Raw genomic sequence first — 12,717 nt, 5'->3', positions numbered from 1 at the left:
GTATTCATCAATCCACATTAGTAGACTTAACTCATATTATTATAATCGTAATAATTTTCATGAATTACTATTTTCCAAAATATTCTAAGGTAGATTTAAAGCATTCTTAAGCTACATATGCAGACATAACTCAGATAATCACGAGAATAACAATTTCCACATGCCATTTCAGATTCTAGAGGTGTAGCAAAGTAAGAACAATATTTAACCATAACAAATAATGATCTAACTAGTGGTGCTGTAGAGGATGTACACTTGAAAATAGACACTGTTTCCTCCCAACCGTAGAACTATTTCTCCTGAGTTCACCCCTGAGCAGAGATTCATTTTCCAAGGCATCAACAACTCCTCTTGGTCCTTTCAATAGGAATTTTATGCCTTCCTTCCATGAGGGATTTTTCCTCTAGAGGTGTCTTGCTTTCGTGGTTTTTTTCCCACCACTGGCCTAGGCTCCTTTTCACAAAAGCTCGCTTTTATCTCCAACGATGTTTTATTCCAATCCCAACTTAGCATTTATCTCTAGCTAAGAACTTAATGGATATTTCTCTCCCATCCATTAAGTTTATCCATAATTATTTCTAGAATTCTTATCATGGAAAAATTATCTTATATAGAATCTCATTTGCGAGTGTCTAATTTTCAAGTGTTTCCAATTTATCATTCATTTATTAATAAAACATTTATTTACATAATTATGTCATCACATTTCATGACTTTTTTGTCATGTTGACATCATAGTTCAATTTTAGCAACACAATAATAATACTAATAGTTTCAGTAGCAGAGGGATATCACATTCTCCCTCCCTTTTATTTACAACATCCTCAGTGTTTAAGTTTCAACCCCTTTCTTCTGAAACAATGTTGGATACTTTTTCTGCATTTCTTCTTCAAGTTCCCAAGTAGCCTCCTCAGGAGTAAAATTCCTCCATTACACTTTAACTCGATTGACGAATCGATTTTGGAGCCAAATCTCTTTCCTGTCTAGGATATAGAGTGGTTCTACTAGGAAGTCACCTTTGAGTTCCACCTATAGAATTTTCCAATCAATAACGTGAGTACTATAATGTATATATATTTTTAATTAAAGATACATAAAATACATTATGAACTTTAATGTGACTGGGAAAAGCTAACTGGTAAGCTGCAAGCTCGACTCAGTCCAAAATTTCAAATGGTCCGTAGAACCATGGGCTAGTTTTGAACAAGTTAGTTTTGAACAAGTTCCCGTACTCAAAGTGATTTTCCTGGGTTTCACCATCAAGTAAACATGGTCCCCAATTTTAAGTTCTTTATATGTTCTTTTCCTGTCTACATAACTATTTTGTCGGTCTTGTGCTGTTTTGATATTCTATTGAATTTTCTGCACAATCTGTTCCATTTCCTGTGGTAATTCTAGCCTAAGAATCAATTAATTCTAGCCTAAGAATCAATCTGTCCTCTGGTTGACTCCAACTGAGTGGTGTATGACATTTCCTGCCATATAAAGCTTCATAGGGGCTCACTTTTATAGATTTTTGGTAGCTGTTTTTATATGAAAACTCAACTAACTGCATGAAGTCTTCCCATTTGGTAGGTCTATCCATCACATGCATTCAGAGGATGTCTTCCAAAATTTAGTTGACCCTTTCAACTTGTCCATCCGTTTGAGGATGGTATGCCGTGCTGAAATTTAACTTAGTACCCATGTTTCCAAATAATTCCCTCCAAAAGGTTGAGGTGAATTTAGCATCTCTGTCTGATACTACCATTTTAGGTACTCCATGCAGTCGAAAATATTTTTTCATAAATATATTAGCAATTTGTGTTGTGCCATAGATGGATTATACTAGTATGAAATGGGATGCCTTGCTTAGTGTGTCCACCACTAACATAATGGATTCATGTTGTATTTTTGTTCATGGTAATCTTGTAATAAAATATAAGGATATTATTTCCCACTTCAGGAATAAGTAGTGGATTCAACAACCCAGTAGGATGTTGATGTTCAACTTTAACCTGTTGAGACTCTATACACTTTGATAAATATTCTGCCACTTCTTTTTCATGCCTGGCCAAAGGATATTTTTCCTCAATGTTGTGATCATCTTTTGGTATCCCGGATGTCTCGAAAATGGTTTTTTATGATACTCATCAAGTATCATATTTTTCAACACTGGTACATTGGGTACATTCAATTCCGCCTGTAAATTAGCATCTTTTCAGCATTTTCTGCATAACCCAGAACATTGATTTGCTGCAATTTTTGTTGCATATCCAGGTATTTTGGATCCTTATGCATAGAATTTTTAATTTTCTCCAGGAAATCTATTTTAATACTACTAACGACTACCTCCATTAAATTGTAAGCATGCCTTCTTAAAGCATCAACTATTTTGTTTTCTTTTCCTTTTATGTGTTTAATGTCGAACTCAAATTCGCTGAGAAATGCCATCCATCTAGCTTGCCTTGCATTAAGGTCTGGCTGGCTGAAAATATATTTTAGATTGATATGATTAGTTATCAAATTGAATTTCTTTCCTAATAAATAGTGCCTCCACATTTTTAAGGCATGTATAACAACAACTATCTCTAGATCGTATACATCATAATTCCTTTATTGGTTTTTCAACTTCCTTGATTCATACGCTATCACAGAATTATCCTGTAACAAAAATCCTCCAAGAGCTTCCATACATGCATCAATATAGACTGTAAATTCCTTTTTTGTATATGCAAGCTTTAAAATAGGAGCTGTGGCGAGTAAGTGCTTTAATTTATCAAAACTTTTCTGGCATTCAACAATCCACTCAAAATTTTCCCCTTTTTTCTGTAAGGAGGTGATAGGATATGCTATTTTGGAAAATCTTTTAATAAAACTACGGTAAAATCCAACAAGTCCCATGAATGACCGAACATCAACCACATCTTTGGGTATAGGCCAGTTAACCATGGATTAACCCTTCCTTAAAAATAACATGCCCCAGATATTGTATTATGGTTTTATAGAACTCACACTTGCTGAACTTGGCATACAATTTATTTTATCTTAAATTTTGCAACACTAACTTTAGGTGTTCCTTATGTTCTTCATTTCTAGAGTATGCCATAATATCATCAATAAATACTAGCACAAATTTGTTTAAATATTCACTGAGTATATTGTTCATTAAACACATGAAATTTGTAAGGGAATTCATAAGACCAAATGGTAACACTACAAATCCTAGTGCCCATATCTGGTCCTAAATGCTATTTTATAAATGTAATCATTTTTGATTCTCAACTGATGATATCCTACTCTTAGATCGATTTTGGAAAAGATGGTGGCTCCCCTTACTTAGTCGAATAAATCATCAATTCGAGGCATGGAATACTTATTCTTGATAATTAAGTTTTTTAACTGATGATAATCAATGCACATTCTGAATGTGCCATCTTTATTTTTAACAAAAAGTACAGGTGCTCCCCACGGTGACACACTAGGCCTAATATATCCTTTATCTAGCAATTCTTGTAACTGCATCTTCAACTCCAATAACTCTGGTGGACTCATCCTGTAAGGTTCTCTAGACACTAGGGTTGCAATAAAAAAAAAAAAAAAAAAAAAAAAAAAAAAAAAAAGAGTCAAAGGAGAAGCCTATATCTATGTGGGGTGGTAGACTGGGAATTTCCTCCAGAAAGACATCTAGAAATTCCTTAATTATTGGTACAATATCCAATTTTAGCTCTTTGCTTTGTTGTTCACTTTCTTCTACATGAACCATAAATATTTGACACCCTTTCTGGGCACTCTTTTTAATTTGCAAGGTTGTAATTTTCCTAACTGATATTGGTTTTGGCACACCTTAAATTGTTTGAGTTTGTCCTTGTTGGTTTACATGAGTCACTGTCTTTGATAGACAATTTATAAGGGCTACTTGTAACTCCAACTAGGGCATTCCAATTAATATATCATGAGACCCAAGGGGAAGTACATTTAGGTCTACTATTGTTAAGTAACCATTTATATTAAGTTGACATTGTTTCACTTGGCTAGTGACTCTTCTCTTGGTGCTTATTGCTAATTTCACCAGCCAAGTTGTTCTATATTTTTCAGTTTTGAGTTTACATTTTTCCACTATTTGTGGTCCAACATAGCTTAGACTAGCCCCAGGGTCAATTAAAATAGAAACAGATTGGTTGGTGAGAGTACCTTCTATCTCAATCATTGTGGATTGATGTTTCGCTTGTCTATCCTCCAAGGTTGCACTTATTCTTGGAATATTCCTAGCAAGTTCATTCACTGTAGTAGCTTCATGGACAACTTGTATATTTTGTACAGACCTGGGGTTGTGTGGGAAATCTCTCAATAAATGAGGTTCGCCACACCCCCAACATTTCAGTGATCCTTCTCCTTGTCTCCATTACTTCTTTTAACATTCAAATACATGGTTTTTGACCCCACTTGAGAATGTTCTTGCTGATTTACATTCACCTTGCTGAACTTTTTCCGTTGATGATTCATGCCAAAGTTCTTAAGATATCCTGGTTTTGTCGTTTAACTCCCATTGTGGCTTTGGTCCTATCCTTATTCTGCCAAATCTTAGAACCTTCACCCTTGCTTTTAAACTGTTGGTAGCATAACCTTGCTTTCCTCACAGCCTCATCCATTATTTTTGGGTTATCAAACTTGATTCGTTCCTTGTAAATTGTAGGCAAGCAGTTCACAAATCGCTTCACTTTATCTTTTTTTTTATTTAAGATAAGGGACGTATCTTAGTCAGTTTCTAAATTTTTCTACAAACTCATCCATGGTGAGTTGTCCTAGTATTAATTCATGAAACTCTTTTGCGCGGTCATCATAATATCACTCACTTAAGTAGCAATTCTTAAACTGTTTGCGGAATTCATCTCATGATACTATTTTTTCCTCCAGTGAATGTACACTCTTCGCCTCTTCCCATCATAGGGAAAATTTTCCTTATAATTGATAAATAGCTAATCTTGCTTTCAGATTGCTTTCATAATCATAAACATGAAAATACTTGGTCATATTCAATAACTAGTCCTCCACATCCTCCTCCTTCTCCCCATCAAAAGTAGGGGGCTTGATCTTCCAGAATTATCCTTGGAGTTCTGTCTGTTTCTTCCGATTAGATTTTTGAGGATAAGTTCTATCTGACTCCCCTTCAATATCATATTTTTCTGATTATGTCCCTCCTTCCTTCAATACCTTGGTTACACTGTTTTATGGATTGATTTTTTTGTCAAACTTCTTATAATTTTTTCTTGCTCCTCGCTAGCACGTATAATTCTTTTTTCTGATTTCGTATGACATCCATGAATGGATTAGTAGTTGGGGTAGTTCCATCCCCTAATTCAACATACAGACCATCCCCTAATAGAATGGCAGGTGTTTCTTCAACCATCTTATTGAGTATGTCCTTAGCTTATTTACCCTTCAGTTTAGACAGAAAAATCAATTGTTAGTTTTTTTTCCAATATATTATCAATCATACTTATGTTCATATAGTTCACACTTATGTTTATTGTTTATTTTTCTGTGGTGGTTCATTAAAGCCCAGTGGAGAACATGGGTTTTGATACCATCTGTCAAATCTCCCTATTAAAATTAATGTTTTTGTTTTCTAATGGAGCCTAACTTACTTCCTTCATTGTTATTAGTCAGATATAAATAAACCCATCTCTAGAAACAATTATACTACTGCCACTGTAATAAACATCTTCTTCTAATATTTTCCTGATCGCCATATGCTTGGAATTTATACATTATGTGTATATAGTTTGGTATCATACCATGATTTTGGGTTTAGTTTTCCAAAGTATTGTTAGTGTTGCCATAATTTCTTAAACTTTTACTTTGGATCAATGTGTGTTACTATAGCTGAATGTTAGTGCTAGGATCATGATTGGATTATTTTCTTTCTTTTGTTCATGCACATCCTTTATACCTATTTATAAATATTTACCCCAATGTTAACTCCAACACTATAGGTTTCTAACTCTTGCACACTTTAATACCAAGACCTAGGGCCACGTTGGTTAACCTTATTAGGAAAGGGGTGTTAAAATATGAATATGATAGTATTTTTTTTACGTCTATGTGCTACAATGGTCGTATGGTTTACATCTATGCACCACACACCTAAAGCTTGTTAATGGGCCTTTACCTGTCATGCTCAAAGTACAGAACACATCAGTCCAACACTGCCACATAGTCCTCTTCATGTGATGAGTTGAGGGGTGTTCACGTGCTGAGCTCTGGGTTCTTGGTTTGTGTTTAACGGTGGTGATGGGTTGACAAGAGATCAACGGTTGGATCTGCTTTACTCGAACTCTAGTTCATTTTTTCCTAACCTAATTTCCATTCAGTCGCATTTTCCATCATGTTCGGGGTTTGGATGGTTTGCAAAGTTCCTCTACCAGATTCCTGAAACAACAGGGTCTGCAACCATCTCATCACATCATGTGTTGTCCATTCGGTGCGACTAAAACCACATCTGGCATGATCTGCTACTCACAGGTAAACACTTCTTATTTTTTTTCCGAATTTCATATGAACGCATTTCTATAAATTACAATATTTATATATGTCAAGTTTTCTACCATGATTTTTCTTCCCAAGTTGAAGTTTAATTTCGAATTTGGTACTATATGTAGGTGCAACATTTCCTGTAGATACTTCAACCCTTTTTGACATAGTGTCGTGATGTGGTGAGCAGCTTCAGGTAACACCTTTACTCTGCTTACGCTCTGGTTCGTTAAAGGTTTCTACCATGTTGCCTTTTTATTTTAACATTCTCTTTTTATCCATGTATAGGGATGCAGGTTCAAACTAATACTATGATCTGTAGGGTTTCTAGGATCACGAGTACCTTGTTGCAACATTCTTTCACCGAATTTCCAGAGTTCAGCTTGAGCTCTGCGCTAAGCGTCTCCTGGGTAAATAATTTGTGTTTCATGTTGCTCCCCTAGTGAAATTTCATACTGAGATAGAGATTTTATAATTATTCTGTCTCCCTTACTCTGTTCTTGCTTGACGCAGGTACCAGGGCTTAATTTCCTTCCTCACTTTGCTCGACAGGTAAAATTCGGCCCCTAAATTCTTTGTTTCTTTTCTTCAGTGGTTATTCAACTAGCAAACTTTGTCATTACTAGTCTTGGGTCTCTACGTTTTTTTTTCCTGATCATAGATACCTTGTGAATATTTTGGCTATGGTTCGATTCCACTGCTCACAAGGTTTCATCCTTCTGTTAATTCGTTTCATTGTTGTGTCAATTCCAAGTTGGTTGAAACTCCTTCACTTCAATGGGATTTGGGTACTAGAATATTTGTGAACCTTTCTTGAATTTCCTGGAGCATTGTTCCTTGGATAGCCCTGTAGAGGAAGTAGACACCTTTGCTCTAACTTGTAATTAATCGGCAAAGCCTTACTGTTAATTGCAAATGTAACCTTAATCAATTGGTAGCTAATCTTAGTAGACTTCGCTCTTTGGAGATCACTGTGTTTTAGTCTATTTATCTAGATTTCAAATGTATGCATGATGATATGAGGTCAATGACATACATGTTATCTATACATTTCACTTATTTAATGGAAATGGACTTTGTTGGGGTTTGATTATCTAAAGCTCTGTTATGTTTATGGGTTTTGGAGTAAAATATTTCAGCCACTAATTTACTGTGCCATCATATGAGTTCTCCAATTTTCTTGCTCTTTTCTATATTACCCTATACATTAAGATTTGAATGACATATAAAATAGTTTGATCACTGTATAATTTTTCTTCTATGCTTCCCCTGTTTCTAATTCTACTGAAATAGTGAAATTCCTTGTATAATAATTTCTGGGTGTGTTTTATATCAGCCATGTTTAGAAAGAGTAATCACTGCACGCCTACGGTATACCCTAGAGTGTGGTTCCAACGGTTATGGACATACTGTGTATGCACTTCATGAAATTTGAATTCATTTCTCAGAGTTTTTCATATCTAATGTTGAAAAGTGTGCAATAAGAAATGCTAAATTTAGAATGTTCTAAAAATAGACCTGCTAAAAATAGCATGTCTAAAAATAGCAGTTTGGCCAGTGAGGTCATTGGCCACATTGGGTGAGAGGTGAAACTGCTAAAAATAGAACGTTCTAAAAATAACATTTCTGGGTCCCTTCCTATTTATAGCAGTCCCTAGTCTATCTATAGGAAGTAAAATTAATTTTGATCTTAACAGCAGTTGGAAATATTAATTAATTAATTCAGTTGAGTTAATTAGTTAAGGAAATTCGAATTTGAAGTCTTTTTGAGCATGCACATGAGTTTCCTCCACTGGTTGAGGGAATAAGTATGAGTTCTATAATGAGAGAATCAGTTGACTTAGTTCTAACTAGTCAAGCCCAGTTAGATTATTTTAACAAGTTGTTAAAATAATAAAATATAGTTTGTTAATGCTTGCATGCGTGTGACAACTATTATTTTAGATAACTGAGGATTCACTCATGGATAACTGTTGCATGTCAGTTTTGTCAGAGACCCAGTTGAGATCAGATGTGGGACAGTGTACTATCAGATGCTTAACTATTTCTAGTAAGTAGGTTTTGCATAATTGATGAACTAGTGTTCTCAAGGAATACGTAGTTGGACCATTGGTTGTTTTTGGTATGTTGGAATTAATAGCATGTGCTTTTGCTATTATTTCCTAAGAAAACTACGTAAGGACCATAGGGGAAGCCTATATAAACAGGGCTTGGTTGGTTCATGAGATATATCTTCATATCTTCATAGTTCATTGAGAACTGGATAGCTTGAGAGCTGATTCTTTTTGTATTGTGAAGAGGATTTCCACTTAATTGATAATACATGGTTGGGGTTTTATGTTGGTGCTTTCCCATGGATATATCTTGTGTTATGTTTGATTAATTCTCTTTATCAGTTATGCATGTTTCTACTTGATGTTGCTCATGATTTCGATTATGCTTCCGCTTAATGTTTTGTAGAAGTAGAACAAGTATTATGCTTTAGGACATTGCATATATCGATTTGTTCTACAAGTGAAATTTCTACATCTAATAAGGGTTCTCTACGACCTATTGCAAAAAGAGAAGAATGGCTCCCACCCTTAATCTAATGGATATGGTTTAGTTCCTGTTTGTGTAACAGAATCCCATCTTCTCAATTAATTAATAATTATCTAGCTGTGTTGTTTACCTGTCTTATTTAAATTGTCATTGGTTTCGCTACTACTCTACGATTGTAGTATGGGATGGTGATAGATTGTAATTATTCAAAATGATTCTCTTTTTAATCATCGCCCTACGTGGATATTGTCTCGCAGCTATTCATTACTACATTTTAAAATTTTTAATTTATATCGGTCGTCACTGCCTACGTTGGCGACGTCTACCAACCTTGCCACAATTTTCATTATTAGTTCAATTGTGATCGTAGGAACAAAATATTTGCACTCCTAAATAGGACTCCCTAGGTGGACCTATAGTTTGTACATAAGTATCATTTTTCTATAGTCAATATATGTAATCCACTATTTACAGACCACAACTCTAGCATCATCGTACTCCCCACTATTTGCAATAATTTTTGTTATAAATCGACTATAGATTAGAGTCCCTGTATCAGTAATATATTCAAAGTGAAATCTCAATTTCTTAGGGTATAAAAAAAATATCTACAACAACACAATAACATTCTTTTCCAAGATTCAACATTATAATAAGGATGTTGTCTATAGATCCCGACATTATATTTCCAGAACCTTTTAAATTAACAATAATGTATTCATCGATCCATAGTAACAAACTTAACACAAATTATTATAATCGTAATAATTTTCATGAATTACTATTTTCCAAAATATTCTAAGGTATATTTAAAGAATTCTTAAGCTATATATGTAGACATAACTTAGATCGTCATGAGAATAACAATTTCCACATGCCATTTCAGATTTTAGAGGCGTAGCAAAGTAAGAACAATCTTTAACCATAAAAAATAACAATCTAACCAGTAGCGCTGCAAAGGAGGTACACTTGAAAATAAACACTATTTCCTCCCAACTGTAGAACTGCTTCTCGTCAGTTCACCCCCAAGTAGAGATTCATTTTCAAAGGCATCAACGACCCTTGTTAATCCTTGCAATAGGAATTTTATGCCTTCCTTCCATGAGGGATTTTTCCTCTAGTGGTGTCCCTCTTTTGTGATTTTTTCCCATCACTGGCCTAGGCTCTTTTTTAGAAAAGCTCTCTTTTATGTCCAACGATATTTTATGCCAATCCCAACTTAATGTTTATCTCTAGCTAAGCACTTAATGGATCATTCTCTCCCATCCATTAAGTTTTATCAAAAATTCTTTCTAGAATTCTTATCATGGAAAAAGGATCTTATATAGAATCTCATTTGCAAGTGTCTAATTTTCAAGTGTTTCCAATTTATCATTCATTTATTAATAAAACACTTATTTACATAATTATGTCATCACATTTCATGGCTTTTCTATCATGCTGACATCATAGTTCAGTTTTAGTAACACAATAATAATACTAATACTTTCAGTAGTAGAGGGATATCCCAATTGGCTAGTGCGTGCGTTGCATTGGATGGAGAGATTAGGAGACCACAACCACTACCTCGTGACCCACCAATGCCCTTATATGATGATGCATTTCTCACGAGTTTACCCTTTGACCAAATTTTGACACATACATGTATGTATCGTGATGCCATTCGTGAGACTTGGAGGGTGAATGGCTTGCGTGAGACAGACCAAGTACATATATTTACAAAATTTTTGACTCTTATTGTAAAATCATGCATAATTATTTATATTAAAATTTCTAGTTCGTATTAGATCACATTTATATTAATAAGTTCATGATAACATGTAGACGTCCCAACTACGTGGATGAATTTATGAGGTCATCTGAGGGGGAAGTTGATCAGCTAGGGCATCCTTGACTAGAGCATGTTTCCATGGATTCTCCTCCACCTCCACCTTATATGTTCACTAATGTGGAGGAGAGTCAGTATGTACAACCACATGGACCAACAATTGAGGTAAACTTTTTTATTCCTAATATTTCAACATTTTCTTTTATTAAGTTACATAAATATGCTAATTAATTTGTATACTAATTATAATGTTTCCTTGCCATTGTGTACACAGAGCCATATGCAGAGTGTCGTTGATGCCACTGTTATGTGGAGACATGGGTGGGATGTTGGGTTTCGAGGCACTGATGATACAGGTTTGTCGATGGAGGCCCCAATCAATGAGCCATATGCAGGGGAGCACCAAACCTAGATTTATGATTAAACCCCCATCCTATCGGAATTGAATTTGGACTCGATTGAGGTTAGTAGATTCATGTATATGTAATTAAAAATGTGGTTCAATATAATTTATTTCCATAGTGTTTATTTTGTAAAAACAATGATCTAATGAGTTTGAATTTGAATGTGTTATATTGCAGTACTAGCTTATGGACACTTAATTTGCATGACAGAACTCACATAGGAGTTTTGGTGGCACTTAGAGTGTCATAGTTTGTATATTTTCAGGCTCATTTCATAGTGCATATTCACATATGTGATAAAAAATTTGTATATTTTCATACATGGACAATTTATGGATGTATATCATGGACATTATTTTAGTTTATAGATTCTTATTATTTCAGTTTTTGGATGTTCATGTGATATTTGTAATTTGTATATATTTTCATATAGATAGTTTATTGATACATGTATTCACAATTTTAGTTTATGGATTTGTCTTAATCTTGTTTATGGATGCTCATTAATTTTTGAAGTTTAAATGGACCTGTTAAAATTATTTTGCTAATTTAATATTTTTTCTATATACTATAACTTTTATTAGTAAAATATATGTTCAATTTTGATTTCTAGTTTCATAGACTAATAAAATAAGCACAATATTAAGTTATGCTGCAAGTCACTTTGATACTTAAAATGAATTAGAATATATCGTGTACCAATTTAATATTGAACATGGAAATAATTCCAATCACGATTCATATTGGCTTGTAGAAAGTGTCTTTTAGTGCAATCAACATGTATGCTATTACAATTCAATTTTAAGAATAAATTATTTGAATTATCAAGTCACCTGTTATATATATATATTCACGATTTTAGTTTATGGTTTTGTCTTAATCTTGTTTATGGATGCTCATTAATTATTGAAGTTTAAATGGACTTGTTAGAATTATTTCACTAATTTAATAATTTTTCTATATACTATAAATTTTATTAGTAAAATATATGTTCAATTTTGATTCCCTGTTTCATAAACTAATAAAATAAGTACAATATTAAGCTATGATGTAAGTCACTTTGATACTTAAAATGAAATAGAATATGTCGTGTATCAATTTAATATTGAACATGGAAATAATTCCAATCATGATTCATATTGGCTTGTAGAAAGTGTCTTTTAGTGCAATCAACATGTATGTATTACAATTCAATTTTAAAAATAAATTATTTGAAGTATCAAGTCACCTGTTATATATATATATATATATATGAAAACTTTTGTGACCCACCCATATATCATTGCATAGATTTTTTTTTTTAAGTATTTCAATCAATTTCTTATCTCATAATTCAATTAAAAAACAAAAATATGATTGAAATAAGTTTTATTCAATTTTAATATGAAAAGATGTCATGTAAACAACAAATAGGTTTTATTCAACATTATT

General features: G+C 33.6%; 1 long non-coding RNA gene across 3 annotated transcripts; it reads left to right on the top strand.

The window, feature by feature from the left end:
• Nucleotides 1-6,255: 6,255 nt before the first annotated feature.
• On the top strand, nt 6,256-11,669 carry LOC149150128 (uncharacterized). Of its 3 annotated transcripts, none has more exons than XR_016262817.1 (7): nt 6,256-6,504; nt 6,642-6,709; nt 6,802-6,923; nt 7,027-7,065; nt 10,879-11,047; nt 11,157-11,345; nt 11,464-11,669. It is a non-coding gene; the product is annotated as an uncharacterized LOC149150128 (long non-coding RNA). The 3 variants fall into 3 exon arrangements; XR_016262819.1 differs by having other exon boundaries at nt 6,261-6,504; XR_016262818.1 differs by lacking the exons at nt 10,879-11,047; nt 11,157-11,345; nt 11,464-11,669 and adding an exon at nt 7,268-8,851 and having other exon boundaries at nt 6,259-6,504.
• The last annotated feature ends 1,048 nt before the right edge of the window (nt 11,670-12,717 follow it).

Source organism: Pinus tabuliformis, chromosome 9 (assembly GCF_031772625.1).
Source record: "Pinus tabuliformis cultivar Carrire ecotype Pingquan chromosome 9, CPIR1, whole genome shotgun sequence".
Lineage (NCBI taxonomy): Eukaryota > Viridiplantae > Streptophyta > Pinopsida > Pinales > Pinaceae > Pinus > Pinus tabuliformis.
This window is presented reverse-complemented; position numbering and strand designations above follow the sequence as displayed.